The sequence below is a fragment of the Vipera berus genome (genome assembly GCF_964194415.1).
Source record: "Vipera berus genome assembly, chromosome: 4".
In the NCBI taxonomy this organism is placed as follows: Eukaryota; Metazoa; Chordata; class Lepidosauria; order Squamata; family Viperidae; genus Vipera; species Vipera berus.
In genome coordinates this window covers 63,568,666-63,587,261 of record NC_138206.1, presented here as the reverse complement: position 1 = coordinate 63,587,261, position 18,596 = coordinate 63,568,666, and the positions used below count along the sequence as shown (strand labels likewise).

At 37.0% G+C, this 18,596-nt stretch overlaps 1 protein-coding gene across 7 annotated transcripts in view; it reads right to left on the bottom strand.

The window, feature by feature from the left end:
* The window catches only part of DMD (dystrophin), a 931,439-nt gene that overhangs the window by 412,253 nt on the left and 500,590 nt on the right, over nucleotides 1-18,596 (bottom strand). The window lies entirely within an intron of this gene.

Below are 18,596 nucleotides of genomic sequence, written 5' to 3'. Positions count from 1 at the left end.
GAGGATGTCTATGTTTCAACACATACAAATGTACACATTTTCCTGTAGACATCTTTTATTTAACATTAACATTTATAAAATTAATAATTCTCCATTTCTCTCTCTTCAAAAATCATACACTGGATGTTTTAACATTTGTCTATGTGATAAAATGAAAAAATAAGGAAAGAAATATAATTTCTTCTCAGTTTTAATAGAGATCCCAGTCCACATTACCTTAACATATATTTCTGCTCAAAGAAATGTATACACAAATAAAGTATAACAATTACCTACTGGACAAGAACACATATAGTACCACCTCGCTGACATAAAGCTAGGCCATGTTAAAAATGTGATGCAAAGCAGATCCTTAGTCTAATGTTTCTGATCTAGCTGGATTCTTTATTTTTTATTGAAAAGTTTTACAGTACATTTTAACCCCCCTTCCCTCCCCCTCCCCCCCAACTTCCCCCCACCTCCCCATAGAGCCCACCCTTCCCTCCCCCTCCCCCCTGACTTCCCAGAGCTGAATACAGGGTATTGCCTCTAACAAACTTAAACTAGAATATGCTAACTATCTATAAATACACTTAAAATCCTAACGCACTTTAACTCCCATTAGACATAACTAAATAAAAATACATCTTGTTAAATTCTAATACTCATTCATATGCTAAATGAAACTTTTTAGTCCCATATTTATTCTGAATGTAATCAATCCATCTTCTCCATTCCGAAATGTATCTTTGTTGCGAGTGATCTTTCAAATATGCTGAAATTTTTGCTATTTCTGCTAGGTTTGAAACTTTTAGAGTCCACTCTTCTATAGTAGGCAGATCCTCCTTCTTCCAATATTGTGATACCAAAAGTCTTGCTGCCGTTATTAAATTCAACATCAATTTAATTTCTATAACAGTACAATCTGTAATAATACCCAACAGAAATAACTGCGGAGAAAACCTTATCTTTTTCTTAAATATCTTCTGCATATTCCACCAAATTTTTATCCAAAAAGCTTAAACTTTTTTGCAAGTCCACCATATATGATAGTACGTTGCATCGTCACAACCGCACCTCCAACATTTAGGTTGATAATTTGGATACATACATGCTAATTTTTTGGAATCTAAATGCCATCTATAAAACATTTTATAAAAGTTCTCTCTTAAATTTTGTGCCTGTGTAAATTTTACATTTCTGACCCAGATTTTTTCCCAAGTATCCATCATTATTGGCTCCTGAATATTCTGGGCCCATTTTATCATACAGTCTTTAACAAGTTCCATTTCTGAATCTATTTCTATCAATGCATTATATATCCTTCTTATATGCGCTTAACTTTGATCTCTAATTTGTTTTACCAAATTTTCATCAGTTGTTGAAATACCAATTTTCCAATCTTCTTTCCATCTAGCTTGTATCTGCCCATACTGAAACCAAGTTTGTACTATCTTTTCTTCTTTTAAAATATTGAATGGCTTTAGTGGCCATACATTCCTTTCCAATCTAAGAATTTCTTTATATGTAATCACATCATGTTTGAATCCCAAACTTATATTTTCTATCGCATGTTTAGGTATTGCCCAAATTGGTATTTTATAATTTAACTTATATTGATATTTTTTCCAGACTCGCAACAGGGCATACCTTAATATATGTGTCTTAAAAACATTATCCACCTTTTTATCATACAATAAATATGCATGCCAGCCATATAATAAATCATATCCCTCAATATTCAATATTCTTCCTTCTGTTAAATTGAACCAATTACTAATTGTCGATAAAGCCGCAGCATCATAATATAATTTAAAATTGGGCATTTTAAGACCACCTCTTTCACGCATTATCTTAAGTTTTACTCTCGGTCTTTTCCCTGCCCAAATAAATTTATTAATACCTTTCTGCCATTCCTCCAAATTTGAATCTTTTTTAAGTATAGGTATCATTTGAAACAAAAATAAAAATTTTGGTAAAACATTCATTTTCACTGCTGCAATTCTTCCCAATAAAGACAATTGTAATTTTCTCCAACTGTCTAACTCTTTTTGTGTTTTTAGCCATAAAAATTCATAATTATTTTTATATAATTTCACATTTGAAGCTGTAATATATACCCCCAAATATTTAATCTTTTTAACTATTTCAAATCCCGTTAGTTTTTCTAAGAATTCCTTTAGTTCTATAGTCATATTTTTAGACAATATTTTAGTTTTTTGCCTATTTATCTTAAATCCAGAAACTTATCCATATTGCAAAATTATCTCCATTAAATCTATAACCGATTGAGTTGGTTGACTTAATGTAATAACCAAGTCGTCTGCAAATGCTCTTAATCTATAATCTTGATGTTTTATTTTAATTCCCTTTATTTTTTTTGAATCACGTATCTTAATCAATAATATTTCCAATGTTAAAACAAATAGCAATGGTGACAACGGACATCCCTGTCTTGTACCTTTTTCAATTTTGCAAGCTTCTGTTAAACTACCATTAATTTGAGCTGTTTGTTTCTGATAGATTGCCCTAATAGGTTGTAAAAACTTATCCCCAAACTCCATCTTCTCTAATACTTTTAATAAAAATTGCCAATTCAATTGATCAAATGCCTTTTCGGCGTCCAAAAAAAATCAGCACTGCGGGAACTTGATTATTTCTTTCCAAATATTATATTAAATTTACAATATGTCTCACATTATATTTCATTTGTCTACCACTTATGAATCCTGTTTGGTCACTATGAATCATTTGCTGCAAAACCTGCATTAATCTGTTTGCTAAAATTTTTGCAAATATCTTATAATCAATATTTAAAAGCGATATTGGTCTGTAATTTTTAGATTGAGTAAGGTCTTGATCTTCCTTTGGAATCAACATTATAAAAGCTGTTTTCCAGGATGGAGGCACTTCTCCTCCAGATTGAATTGTTCTAAATAACTCCTTTAAAGGTTCCACCATTTCTAATTGTAGGTTTTTATAATAAATAGCTGTCAAACCATCTGTTCCAGGTGCTTTACCCACTTTTAATTGTTTAATTGCTAAAATAATTTCTTCAGCAGTTATTAATTGATTCATCTCTTCCCTTTGCTCTTGTGTAAGTATAGGAGTATTCACTTCTTGTAAATATCTATCTATACCTAAACCTTGAATTGTATCCCTAGCATATAGTTTTGAATAAAATTCTACAAAAACCTTTTTAATAATATTTTGCTGGATTCTGTGTATTTTCATGAAATTGCATGGAGCTTTATGTGCAAGGGTAATTTTATCAATTGCAATTTATTTTCTAAACTCTGCAGCAAAGAGGTGCTTCAGTTTTTCGAAATCCACTTGGCATTTGATGGACCAATTTAGTGGCTGACTCAGTTTGGGTTTCACCCCTCCCACTGTCTTGAGCAGGTTGCTGATGGGCAAGGCTATCTGGGCAAAAGTGGGGATGAATTACCAAAAAAAGTTTGTGAACCCTAGGAAGCTCTGCTGCTGCCTCCTGGTCTGAGGGGCCTCCCACTCCAGGATTGCCTACACCTTACCTTGGTCCATCTCCACCCCATCCTTAGAAATGCAATACCCAAAGTAATCTAGGCTGGTCTTGTGAAAGTCACATTAGACAGCTTCGAATACAACTGGGTTTTTCACAACTTCTCAAGCACTGCACTCACTAGCTCACGTGCTCATATGCTCTTCTATGGGCTTAGTATAAATTAGAATGTCATCTGAGTACACCAGCATCCCTTTATACAGGCGTTCATGCAGGACTTCATTTATCAGCTGCATAAATACTGCTGGTGTCCCTTGTAGCCCAAACAGCATCACCCAAAATTAGTAGCAACCCCAAAAACAGTTGAATGCAGTTTTCCATTCATCCCCCTCCTTAATTCTCACTTGGTATTATGCCTCCCTCAAATCCAGTTTGGTGAAAATTTTCCCTTTGGATAGGTAACCCAGCATGTCCCTCATGAAGGGGATGGGGTATACATTTTCCACACATAGTTCAGTCCATGGTAATCCACATACAGTCTGTGAGAACATCTTTCTTCTCCTTGAAAAGCACAGGAGCAGCCATTCTTGACTTCACCGGCTGGATAAATCCCCTGGCTAAGTTCTTGTTTATAAACTCCTGAAGTTCTTCCATCTCCTTCAGTGTCATGGAATACATCTTCAGCTTGAACAATTTAGCCCCTGGTAAGATTTCAATGGGACAGTCTGTGAGGTAATGGGGTGGGATCATGTTCGATTCCCTCTCACTAAACACCTCTGCTAAGTCACAGTATTCATTCAGAACAAGGCTTTAATTCCTCACTTTCCTTTAGTGTATTCATTGACTCCACTTTCACTTTTTTAACCACAGGCTCAAGGCTAGAGTTAGGCACTTTCACTGATTCCTGCCGGCTAACTACTTTCTTTCTCATTCTCCACTTGTTGCTGTCCCAATCTATTGACAGATTCCATTTTCTCAACCAGGCTAGTCCTAAGACCATGGTTTTGGTCTTCTCAGGAGCCACAATAAAATTAATAATCTCTACAAGGGTCCCAGCCTTGAGGTTCACTGGCTCCAATAGGCAAGTTGCTGGTTCCCCTCCTGTAAGGGATCCAACTGAGAGACCCCCATGGACTGCTTTAATTTCCTCAGTCTCAGTCCTAGTTTCTCCACTGTCTGAAGGCTAATTAAGCACAGAGAGCATCCTGAGTCCAATAAGGCAGTAATCCCCTTACTCCTAAGGAGGGCACAAAAATCTCCACCTAGGTCATCATAAGGATTGATGGTGCCACTTACCATTGGGTCATCTTCCCCTTTCACTGTCGCTCTCATAGAAGATCAAGCCAGGCTTGTTCCATCCCCTTCACTTCCCACTTTGGAAGCACATGGAATCTCACCTCTGGGGCAGGCAGTACACCCCGTTTTCCTCCATGGGACTCCGGCTGTCTCTCAGGCATTCAGTGGGGCCAGTTCTCATGCACAATATGTTCCTGGTACTCCATCAAGTCAAGCTCCACTTTCATGGCCAGCTGGTACCATGCTCTATCATGAGGCACTCCCTGGGGTAGGTAGTTGTGATACAGCTCCTTGTTCGGTTCCTCCCAGAATTGGTAAATCAGCATGCACTTGGGCCAATCTCTAGGGTGAGCCACCAGACTGTGAAAGTCTTGGATGTACTGTGACACTGGCCACTTGCCCTCCCATAGGGAGTAGATGCAGATCTCTGCTAGCCAGGCTGTTGTGGGGGTCATCAAATCTATCTCACAATGCCTGCATGAAGGCATTCAGGTCCTGCAGCTCTGGAGCTCCCTCCTCATGGAGAGACACCAGCCACCCTGCAGCATCACTTTTAGGTTAGATGTAACTACATTGATCTGGGCATGCTCATCCAGGTACATCGCTTCATGGCACTCCATATAATTCCAGACATGTGTCAGAAAATAGGCTAAGTTGTCAGGTTGCCCATCAAAATGAACCACTGGGGGAGAGGGTGGTTGGTCTTCTTTCACCAAGACATATCCAGGTGGCAGCCTCACTGCTGCCAGGGGTGCCTGAGCAGGGACCCTGGCTGCCATTGGGGATGCATGTGCTAGCCTCTGCCACACCAGTGGGGAGGTGGCAGGGGTGGGAGCTGCCATCCTTTGGCAAGGGGCTCCATCAGCTGATGGGGGGAGATGGGGTAGGCAGCAGTTTCATGGTACCCATCCCAACTTCCATGATTGCTACCCTCTATGAGGTGGTTCCCTGAACTTCCAGGCTGCTGAACTTCTCCCTCAGCTGCTCCATTGACAGACTGCAACCCACGGCTGGAAACTTCCACTTGATTGGGTCATCCCACTTGGCTGCTTGCCTGGCCTTCCACCTGCTCCCCTGGGTCACTGTAATTCCAGGGGGGATCAGTTGACTTCCGCTTCTGCTGCCTTCCTCACTTGGCTCACCCATTGGCCCTTAGAGCCTGGATAGTGTCATTCTGTTGCTCTGTTCTCCTTGAGCATGGGCTGTTGGTTCAGCTTCTCAGCTCTCTGGTTGTGGCATGCACCACCCACTTGCATCCTGGCTTTGGCTTCAGCGACCACCATGACTTCTCAACAGGGGGCTTCCCCTGGCTTCTTTCCCCCATCTATTTCTTTGTTGGTTGCCAACATCTTGAAGCTGCCAACCTCCTGATTGTTCTGTCCTCTCCCACTGAGTAGCCTCAAAGAGGCTCAAAAGTCCAACAGAAGCCAAACATAACCTGAACAAATGAAAACTGGACTTCTAACAGTTAACTCTCTCCAAAGTTTATATCAGACAGCAATGTGGTAATTACCGGGCAATGTTCCCAGGTTCTTGGTAGATGGCCAGCAGCTTCAGAGCCTAGATACGGACAAGCAGACTTGCTACAAAACTCAAACGCCAACAAATTGTCCACCACGCCTGTCCTGTGCAGCCACACCCCTTTTATACTCTGTAGGGTGTGGCCCTATGTCTCCCGGCCACGCCTCTTGGGACGTTGCAACAATTGCTGCTGTTGTTGATAACATATTCTACGTCTCTCCCTTGCATCCAAAAGGGGCTCTTCCTCGGTGCTGCCGGCCTCTGCCTGCTGTTCTGCCTCCCCCTCTGTTTGGCTGCGGTCCATAGGCACATCAGCCAGTCAGTTCTTGCTGACTCACCAAGGGAGTTGGCCCCTCTGGCAGGCTGCTCGTGCAAGCTTCCTCCTCCTCCAATCATCCTCCGAGTCGGTATGCCACGATAAAGCACCCTCCGGGGCCGGGGTCACAAAACTGATGAAGTCCAGGTAGGCGGTTACAAGGAGAGCTGGTTTAATGTCAACTGTCCAGTTGGCGAATCCAGAGAAAGATTTATTATTTTACCAAGAGTACAAAACTTTACTGAATAAATCACATTGGCACAGCAGAAGCGAAACCAGCTCTGGGTTTCCCACACAAAGCAAGCACAGTTAATTCTCCCTTTTTCCTCTGGGCAACCCACAGTCCAAAACGTCCACCAATCTTTTCTGTTCATTTTGTTATGGGAAACAGCCAGCCATGCCGGTACATCTGCTCAATGTTCTTGAGATGACAGCAATGTCTCATGGAAGTTGACGGATACTTGAATACCGTTCTCCCACCCCTGCATTCCATCCACCCGTCCCTGTAGGTGAAAGTGAGAGTCAGTTTTGACCTGCCGACCCCCCAGGAGAAGGATAGATCTGAAACAATAATAAACATATACATACATTATTACTTACAAACTAAGTACTGCTGTATTTCTTATTGGGATCGCTGAAGGTACTTATGTCAAAGCGTGAGTCAGTTTTTAGAAAAAGAATGAAAAAAAATCATATGCTTTTGGGAAAATTTGAAATATTAGCTGTCAAGATGTCCAGGTTCGGTACCATGATACAAGGATTCTTTCTTTTAAAATCCAGGATACAAATACAGAAATTTGTACTGGTTTTTATAGAAGCGTTAGGTGCTTCATTACAGATGATAACCCATTGTCAACAAAATTTCTAATTCAAAAATTTTAACTTAATGAAATAAAAAGCAAATATTATAGTGTGTGCTTTGATTCTTGATTCATCATTCTTAATTTAAAGTATTAAGTGCAAAAAATGTTGATTTTTTTATTTAAAATTCAAGAGTGCATCATATATTGCTATAATTTGCTTTAAATTTTTAAAAGAAGAGTTACATCTTATAGGGTTTTTTCAGCTACATCTACTTCATCACAAAATTATTTTTCATTATCTTGCACCCAAAGAACAATTTGGTATCAAAGACTTTTGTTGCTATGGCAATAGTGAGCATATCAAAGAACCAATAAAGATCTCTGTCAACATATTAGAACTTTGGGAATAGTATGTTAGAAAATTATATTTTATGATATTTTATCATAGTAGCAATTTTATTGGCATTTCCTTTGTTTATAAGCCAGACATACACTAAACAAGTGTAAGACAAAGGAAGCAGTATTAAGCACTTGAGATAATTTTAAAGAGGAAATAAAATAAGAAATGCAACATCATTAAAATGTCAGTTCTTCAACATTGTTTAATCCCAAAACACCTATAGCTATACAAAAATATATGAGCTATAAATACATAAATCTGTATACGGTAAGTGATTTTTCATATTTTGGAAGCAAAGGAGTGCTGAATTTCCTACTGGCTCTTGATAGATTTACTTTCTAGAGTTTATTGTTTGATTAATTCATGCATTTAATAATATATATGGTTTGGGGAGGAAGTATTAATAAACAGAAAACCTTTTAGAAACATGGCTTGAAAATAATGAGTCAACCATAAATAAAATAGAAATATTCAAATTATATGATACAGTTAACATATTTCATACAACCATGCTTTTTGATAAGATTGAGTGAGTCCAGAGACAGACAACAAAAATGGTGCAAGATCTTACGTATTTGGAGAAGGCTAGCATCCCGGTTCTTACGCAAGTACAAAAAGAGGGGATTAACCAACTGATTACAGAAGAAGAAATTTTTACAGCTATTAAGGAACTGAAGGTGGATAAAGCACCAGGCACTGATGGCTTGACTGCGGCCTATTATAAAAACTTACAATTAGAGATGATAAAACCGTTAAAGGAACTGTTCCAGACAATCCAGAGGGGGGGAAAGGTGCCCCCGTCTTGGAGAACAGCTTTTATCTCTTTGATTCCGAAGGAAGACCAGGATGCTACTTTAGTTAAAAATTACAGACCGATATCGCTTTTAAATACAGATTATAAGATATTTGCTAAGGTTTTGGCTAATAGACTGATGAGGGTTCTGCAACAGGTGATTCATGGGGACCAAACAGGGTTTATTAGTGGAAGACAAATGAAAACTAATGTGAGACATATAGTTGATGTGTTAGAGTTTTTGGAAAGGCACAACCAGATCTCTGCTGCGCTAATCTTTTTAGATGCTGAAAAGGCTTTTGATCAATTGAACTGGCAATTTTTGTTGAAAGTTTTAGACAAAATGGATTTTGGGGAAAAATTTTTACAACCGATTAGGGCATTATACCAAAAACAAACTGCCCGAATTATAGTTAACAATAGTTTGACAACAGTATGTAATATTGAGAAGGGCACAAGGCAAGGCTGTCCGCTATCGCCCTTGTTATTTATATTAACATTAGAGATATTATTGGTTAAGATTCGGAATTCGGAAAAAATTAAGGGGATACAAGTTGGAGATCAGGATTACAGATTGAGAGCATTTGCAGATGATCTGGTTGTTACAGTGACCCAGCCAGAGAACTCTGTTGTGGACCTGATGGAGATAATAACACAATATGGGAAGGTTTCTGGATTTAAAGTAAATATACAGAAAACTAAAATTTTGGCTAGAAATATGACAGTTTCGCAGAAGGCTCTCCTAGAAGGATTAACTGGATTTGAGATTGTTAAAAGGGTTAAATATTTGGGGGTGATTTTGTCGCCCTCTAATACAAAGCTATATAAAAATAATTATGAAAAGTTATGGGGGAAAATTCAAAAAGAACTGGAGAGTTGGGAAAAATTGCAATTGTCTTTGTTGGGACGGATTGCAGCAGTGAAAATGAATGTCCTGCCCAAATTTTTATTCTTATTTCAAATGATACCGATTCTTAAGAAAGACTCTAACTTGGAGGAATGGCAGCGTGGTATCAATAAATTTGTGTGGGCAGGGAAAAAGCCACGAGTTAAACTTAAGATTATGCAGGATACTCGTGAGAGAGGTGGCCTTAAAATGCCTAATTTTAAATTATATTATGAAGCTGCTGCACTAGTAGGAATAAGTGATTGGATTAATTTGACACAATCGAGGTTATTAAATCTTGAGGGCCATGATCTGTTGTTTGGCTGGCATGCATATTTGTTGTATGATAAGAAGGTAGATACTGTGTTTAGGATGCATATTTTAAGACAGGCATTGCTGAGAGTTTGGAAGAAGTATAGACATAAGTTAAGCAGCAAGATACCATTGTGGGCAATCCCAAAACACGCAATAGAAAATATACATGCTGGTTTCAAACATGATGAGACTACTTACAAGGAAATTTTAAGTTTGGAAAGGAATATTTGGTGCTTGAAATCATATAGTTTCTTGCGAGAAGAGAAGGTTGTTCAGACTTGGTTTCAATATATTCAGTTACAGGCCAGGTGGAAAGAAGACCAAAAAAATGGATTTGCAACGACTGATGAAAATTTGATAAAGCAAATTAGAAATCAAGGACCAGCACATATTAAACGGATATATCTTGCATTGATAGAGATCGATTCAGAAACAGAGCTTGTTAAGGATTGTATGATAAAATGGGCCCAAAACATTCAGGAAGTTATTACAATGGACACGTGGGAAAAGATCTGGGTGAGGAATGTAAAATTCACTCAAGCTCAAAGTTTAAGAGAGAACTTTTACAAAATGTTTTATAGATGGCATCTAGATCCTAAAAAGCTTGCAAGTATGTATCTGAATTATCAGCCTAAATGTTGGAGGTGTGGTGATGAAGAGGCAACATATTTTCACATATGGTGGACATGTAAAAAGGTCAAGGCTTTTTGGATAAAAGTCTGGTGGAATATGCAGAAGATTTTTAAACGGAGGATAAAGTTTTGTCCGCAATTTTTTTTGTTGGGAATAATTGTTGACGCTACAGTTGTGGACTCTAAGTTGATGTTGAATTTAGTTACGGCAGCAAGACTTTTGATAGGTCAATATTGGAAGAAAGAGGAACTGCCGACTATACAAGAGTGGATTTTAAAGGTTTCCGACTTGGCAGAGATGGCGAAGATTTCGGCCTATTTGAAAGATTACTCGCAAGAACATTATATTATGGAATGGAGAAAATGGATTGAGTTTATCCAGAATAAGTATAGGGTCAAGAAGTTTTATCTAGCATTTGAATAAGTCTTCTTTCGTTTTCTTTTTTCTTTTTTTATTTTGTCTTCTATATATATTTAATAATGCTAAGTTTTGTTTGATCCTATATAAGTTAGAGAGTGATGGATTTTAGAATTTATAGTTGTTAGTATATGGTTGTTTATGATTGCTTTTTTATATATATATACCTTGTATTTAGCTCTGGGAAGTCCGGGGGGGGGAGGGGGGTTAGGGGGAGGTGGGGGGGAGGAGGGAGGGGGGGAGGGGGGGGAAGGGGGGAGGTAGGGAGGGGAGGAGGGAGGGGGAAGGGGGTTTTTTAAAGGAAAACTGTATTTTTAAAACTTTTCAATAAAAAAAAAATGGTGCAAGATCTGAGGGTTAGGGTTAGGATTAGGGTTAGGAGAGATTGAGGGAGCTGAATATGTACAGCCTGGAGGATAGAAGGGAAAAGGGTGGGGGCCCCATGACTGACACTTTTAAATATATAAAGGGTGTGAGTAAGGTTCTAAAAGTCAGTATTTTCAATATTAAGTAAAAATCAAGAACATGGGGACATAACCTGAAACTGACAGGACGAAAGTTCAAAAGTAATGTTAGAAAATATTACTTCACAGAAAAAGTAGTGGAAGCTTGGAACCAACTTCCAGCAGAGGTAGTGAGTCAATCATCACTAACTGAGTTTAAACATGCTTGGGATAAACACATGTCCATCATCCAAAATAAACTAAAATAAAACAAAAATATATAAAATATAAAAATAATAATTAAAAATAATAAATAAATTAAAAAGAAAACAAAAAACAAAGAAAACAAAGGAAGGATTTGATAGCCAACTAGGTCTTTTTCTGACATCAGTTTTCTATGTTTCTAGGGTTTTTTTCTCTTACAAATACCCAAATAAAAGTTTTACTGAAAATGCAGTAACAGTAGCTTTCTTATTGTCATTATACTGATCAGTGCTGCTATGTAGTTTTCATATATTTTAACTTATAATTGTTTCTAGATGTGAAGGCATCAAAAGATATGTATGAAAGACTGTCTATATGAAACCCATACAAAACATGCTACAAAGGCGGTGCGGTTTGTTCTAAAAAAATTCAATTTATAAGCAATACTTTAAAGAAAGCACAATAAGAAGAAGATTGTCACAACAACATAAGGCTCATCCAATGTAAATTGGTTGAAACAAGGTCAGTCCAAATATCAAGAGCTGTAAGAGAAACAGCATTGTAGCAAACGTCCTTGATTCATACACAAAACAAATTAAAGAATGAAAATGTGAACATAACAATAAGATAAGGCAAACCCTGTGAACATTATACTCTATCCAAAACAGTCATACCCTGATGCAGGGTACCCAATTTGTTTTTACTGCCAAGATAAGCCACTTCATAGCAGAAAAATGAGATTGCTATCTTCTCCGTTCCCAGAGTTCTCTGGTCTTCCTAGAGACCCAGGACAATAAGTACCTTTTTAACCGAAAAGAAATTTTACAACTGCTTGAGAACTTCTCCTGTGAGATGTAGAAATCCGCTATGGTGGAGAAATGATACTTACAAACTGCTTGGGTGGGTTGAACTAATCCATGGGAGAAAAATATATTAGGTTGCATTAGTGAATGGGTGGGATTGAATGGAGAGGGTACACAAAGCACAATTAGATTATTTAGAATAAATGAGAATGGTAATTATTAATCCAGTCATCTCCGTAAGAACTATTTTTGTTGTTATTTCAAATACCTAGTTTAAGCATATGCATATTCATATTTATTTATTTGTATTTAAGAAATTTATAAGGCTATCCAACTCATATTTTTTTAATTTAATACAGTGGACATCAATAAAAATAATTTTAAAAAATCAATTTAAACAAAATATAAACCTAATTAACAAAACCTAATAATAGACATACATATAACTGAGGCTGGATAAAACATTCACTTTCCCAGATAGAAGTTCCTTATCTCCTGATATTGGCAGAGATTTATGTTCAATATAGCATGGAGGCCACAGTTTTATTCTACCAGAATCACTTTTAGTCTCTTTAGTGTCCAATATTAGCCTAGTGCAAGCACTATATAGAATTGAGAAGTTTGTAAATGACTTTTACTGAAAAGGAAAAGAAAAACTGATTCGAATAGAATAGAATAGAATAGAATAGAATAGAATAGAATAGAATAGAATAGAACAGAACAGAACAGAACAGAACAGAACAGAACAGAATAGAATAGAATAGAATAGAATAGAATAGAATAGAATAGAATAATAGAATAGAATAGAATAGAATAGAATAGAATAGAATAGAATAGAATAGAATAGAATAGAATAGAATAGAATAGAATAGAATAGAATAAAATGGAATGGAATGGAATGGAATGGAATGGAGTGGAGTGGAGTGGAGTGGAGTGGAGTGGAGTGGAGTGGAATGGAATGGAATGGAATGGAATGGAATGGAATAGAATAGAATAGAATCAGTGGTGAGATTCAAATATGTGAACAACCAGTTCTCTGTGTGGATGCCACTTCCGGAAGTCCATTCTGGACCTCGGTAATAAAAAAATAGCTAACAGTTCTGTCGAAGTGGTGCGAACTGGCTGAAACCCACCACTGAATAGAATAGAATAGAATTCTTTATTTGGCCAAGTGTGATTAGACACATAAGGAATTTGTCTCCATTGTAGAAGAATGTGAATGAAGAGCTATATGTGTTGGCCCCAATTATTTATAAAAATGTTAATACTTTTAGTAATAGTAATATCTAAATATTTTTTTTAAAAAATATACTATTTATATCAATCTAAAATTGTGGAAATTTTCTTTTGAGTTTTTGGAGGTCAAAAAATCAAATATGATTTATTACAATATATAAATTATATTGTTAATACATATTAATTATTATATCAATTATTTAAATTATTCCTCCTCACCCCATGCTCCACACTGTATTATGCCTCCATATCCTACCTCCCTCTTCTCCAATCCCATTTGGACTAATAATAAAAATTGTAGTAGACCTTTTAAGATTTAAAGAAATGTAATCTACTGAGATACATTCTCCCTCTCATCAGGGAAACCACTCCCAAATGTAATTAAAATATATCTTTAGCAATATTCATACCTAAATTACTACTTTATTTAATTCTTTGCTTTTATTTATTCAGCTTATACAGACAACAGAACATCTTTTACTCCACAACATTCTTATCTAAACTTTAATTTCAGTCTAATTTTCAGTTTGTATTTGAACCTGCTCTCTATGATATCTCATTGAAGAAAAACATGCCTATCTTTTATTGGCTTATTAGATGATTTATAAAATATTTAAAATTCTTCTATCTTAAAGAAATATTTTGTATATCAAGAGCCCTTAATGCCTTTTTTTAAAAAAAAGAATTATCACTTATACACAAAAGATCATCACCTCATCTTCTACCTGAAATCTCAGTACCGAAGAGCCAAAATTACTAGTGCTTTCTGTTGATGTTTAAATATTTGGATGACAAAAAAAGGAAATCTCTAGATGCATGAGAAGTGAGTAACAAAAAACTCAGCCAGGCTTAATTATAGATTATCATAGCCAGAAGTTTTCATTTCATGAATAATACATGGAATTTTAAACAGCCTATAATTGCATAATTGGTAAAATGTTTAATATGCAAAGCTCTGTTCAATACATAGAGCTAACATTGTTTATATTTCATGCAGTTGTCTATAAATCATTCAGTATGCCATGAGTCAAGCTAACAAATTAAAAAGCAAGAGAGAATGTTAATTGTTCCATGGTAAAGACTGAACCAGGACTAAGACAAATTTAGTTTCATTGGGAATTACTGGAGGGAAAATGACCCTGAGTTAATGGCCAGGTTCTAAAAGTCTTGAGAATACTTAGAGAGCAAAAGACACTCTGCAAAAGCAGGAGAATAATCACCTATCTATTTTGTGCTGCCTCACCTTTTCTCCATGCAATATACAAGCAGGGGACAGAGAGGTGGCAGGGAAGAATATACTTTGCAATCAAAATATTTTTGTTTGTTTAAATGAATATTATATGTAAAAGTAAGGGGAAAAACCAACCTTCTAATATTTAAACATTTTATATGAAGGATTATTCATCAAGAACATTCTGGATTTTGGTAGTCAAACAAAATATGACCATTTCAACTTTTAGCACATAAATAAAACATCTAATGTTGCATATATGCTAATGAACCATATGTTCTATGAAATTAATATATACTGTATATTAACTGAAAGATTCCAGAGATGGTGACTTTTCTTTATAAGTAAATAATATTTTCAGACTCCACCCTTATAAAATAATTATATAATATTTTGTGTTGCTTTAGTTTTAAGATGATTATGAAAATTTAATTGGGAAGATTTGTAGTAGTGTTTATTGATATTCTGTAGGTTATGCTTTGTTATTTGGATGGAAAGTTTTAAGCCTGGAAGGTAATGTATGGTATTTTAAGTTGTATAATACATTAGGAGAAGGAAAGGTTGTATAAACTTGGTTTTAGTATGTTAAAATTTAGTTGGATAGAAGAATAGTTTTATAAAACTGATATAAATTGTTTTATGTGTGATTGAAATTAATTTGTAATACTTTTATGGGCAATATTGGAGTAGGTAATAGAATATAAGAATATAAGAATGACGTGATTATATAAAAAAAAATTAAGTTTGGAAGTAATCTATGGTATTTTAATTTGTATAATATATCAGGATAATATGAATTTAAACCTTAGTTGGGAAGAAGAGCAGCTTTAGACAATTGATATAAAATGTTTTATTTGTGATTGTTTTTATTGGGTAGATTGAAAAGTATTATCTTGTTTTTGAATAATTATTGATATGATGTATATATATATGTTTGGAGTTTATCTATATGAGTTAAAGTTTGATAGTTTATATAGTTCAGGATTGTTTGCGTAAGCTAGATTATGATTGTTTGTATTTTTATACCCTGTATTCTGCTCTGGGAAGTGGGGGGGAAGGGAAAGGGAGGGTGGGGTTGGGGAGGGTTGGGGAGGGTGGGAGGGAAGGGGGCTGGGGGGGTTCTTTTTCTTTTTTTTGTTGTTTGTTAAAGATAAAATGTATTTTAAAACTTTTTAATAAAAAAAAATAAAAATTCTAGATATGATGCCTTGTTATATTGCTATAATTACTGATGACTACTTTTTCATTAAAAGGGACGCGATGGCTCAGTGGGTTAGGACGCTGAGCTTGTCGATCAGAAGGTCGGCAGTTTGGCGGGTCGAATCCCGAGTGCCGCGTAGCAGAGTGAGCGCCTGTTACTCGTCCCAGCTTCTGCCAACCTAGCAGTTCAAAAGCACGTAAAAATGCAAGTAGAAAAATAGGGACCACTCCGGTGGGAAGGTAACAGCGTTCCGTGCGCCTTTGGCGTCTAGTCATGCCGGCCACATGACCACGGAGACGTCCTTGGACAAGGGCTGGCTCTTCGGCTTTGAAACGGAGATGAGCACCGGCCCCTAGAGTTGGAAACGACTAGCACGCACGTGCGGGGGAACCTTTACCTTTACCTTACTTTTTCATTGAGCTCACTGTATGAAATGAGACAAGAGTAGGAGTATTGCTGAATTTACCTTACTGGTAGAATATTGTGCACAGGAAGACCTTAAGTTATGACTAATGATACCTGACAATCTTGGTCGTAAGTTGTGATGGTTGTACAGTGGGTCATCATGTGACTGAACTTGATTTTATGACCTTTTCCATGCTAGTAGTTAAGCAAATCAGTGATCATTAAGCAATCATGATGGCCATTAAGCAAAGCTTTACTGGAAACCACGTAAAGACTGGTTTCTGGCAAAACTGTCATAAATTGCAGTTACATGAGAGTGGAGCAGTACAAATGGCTACATGTGTAGGCTGGCTGCAAGGTGCTGAAAATGCAATCACATGACTATGTCATAAGTAGCTTTTGGGGATCTGTGATAACTTTGAATAGTCACTAAGCAATTGGTCATGAGTCAAAGACTATCTGTAATAGCATGCTATCAGGCCCAAGTCTTGACAAGACGTGAAATCCAATCATGTCCAGTCCTTTATTTGCCTACACCTAATAGACAGAGTCTTGTCAAATTAAAGCTGAAACTTTCTAAGCTTCTAGATATACTGTATGCTGAAAGATTCTAGTGTGTGGTTACCCTGAACTTCTTCTCCCATTCAGCTTGGGACTACACAGTCCCTTGGCCCAGGTCTCTTCCTGGCAACATTCTGAATTGGCAAAATCCTTCCCTTCTGCTGTGGCATGTGCACATTCCATCATACATATTCATTTAGAGGTAGCCCTTGACTAACAATCACAACCCAAATTTATGTTGCTAAGTGAGGTAGTTATTAAGTGAATTGCTCCACATTTTACAACCTTTTTCCCCCACAGTTGCTAAGTGAATCACTGAAGTTGTTAAGTGTATCATGTGAGCCCTGGTGGCACAGCGATTAGAATGCAGTACTGCAGGCTACTTTTGCTGACTGCTGGCTGCCAGCAGTTTGGCAGTTCGAGTCTCACCGGTTCAAGGTTGACTCAGCCTTCCATCCTTCCGAGGTCAGTAAAATGAGGACCCAGATTGTTGGGGCAATAAGCTGATACTGTAAACTGCTTAGAGAGAGTTGTAAAGCACTGTGAAGCGGTATATAAGTCTAAGTGCTATTGCTATTGCTGTCCTTAAGTGAATCTGGCTTCTCCCCATTGCCTTTGCTTGTCAGAAGTCAGCTGGTAAAGTTACAAATGTGATCACATGACCCTGGGATACTGCAACTGTCATAAATACATGCCAGTTGTTAAGCACTCCAATTTTGATTATGGGATGCTGCAACAGTCATAACTGTGAAAACCAATCCTAAGTCGCTTTTTTCAGTGCTGTTAAAACTTTGAATGGTCATAAAACAAATGGTTGTAAGTCGAGGACTACCCGTATTACAATGTATTATTATCATTGCATTAGTTTTTACATTACTAGAGACCACCTGGAAAAGTCATTCATTTGGTTGAATTACAATATTTCATGCATAGCGTAGGCAGAACTTTATGTAAGGTGTCAATTGTTCCCTCTTCTACTATATTTATTTATTTGATTTATAGCACTCCCACAACTCTCCAACTCACAAAAGTGACTCTAGGTCACTTAAAATTGGTTGTGAGTATTAAAACACCAGTACTAAAACCAAAACATTCAGAAAAAATAATAATTGTATAACCAGAGCCAAATAAGACCATTTGTTTCTGGATAGATTTACCTCAGAATCTGGCCCAATTAGAACACTGGGATTTCTGGGCCTTAGAGAAAGCCATCAGGGTTGGGGTTATTCAAATCATGGCAGGAAATGTTCCATAAAGCAGGTACTTTATAACACAGAAGACACATATACCAGGTCCTGCCAGATGACACTTTATTAGAAATGATTGAAAGCATGGCCACTTTGCTAGATCTCATGGGACATGCAGAAATAACTGGAGGCTGATAGGCCTGCAAATAAGCCAGCCCAGTGCCATGAAAGATGCTATAGTTGAATTGCATCTAGAAATCTCTTAGGAAGCAATGCTGCTTACAAAGTAGTGGTATTACATGATTGTACTTATTGTTGTTAGTTACGAAGTTGTGTCTGGCCCATTGCAACCCCATGGACAACATTCCTCCAGGCCTTCCTGTCCTCTACCATCTTCTGTAGTCCATTTAAGCTCACGCCTACTGCTTCAGTGACTCTATCCAACCACTTCATTCTCTGTCATCCCCTTCTTCTCTTGCCTTCAA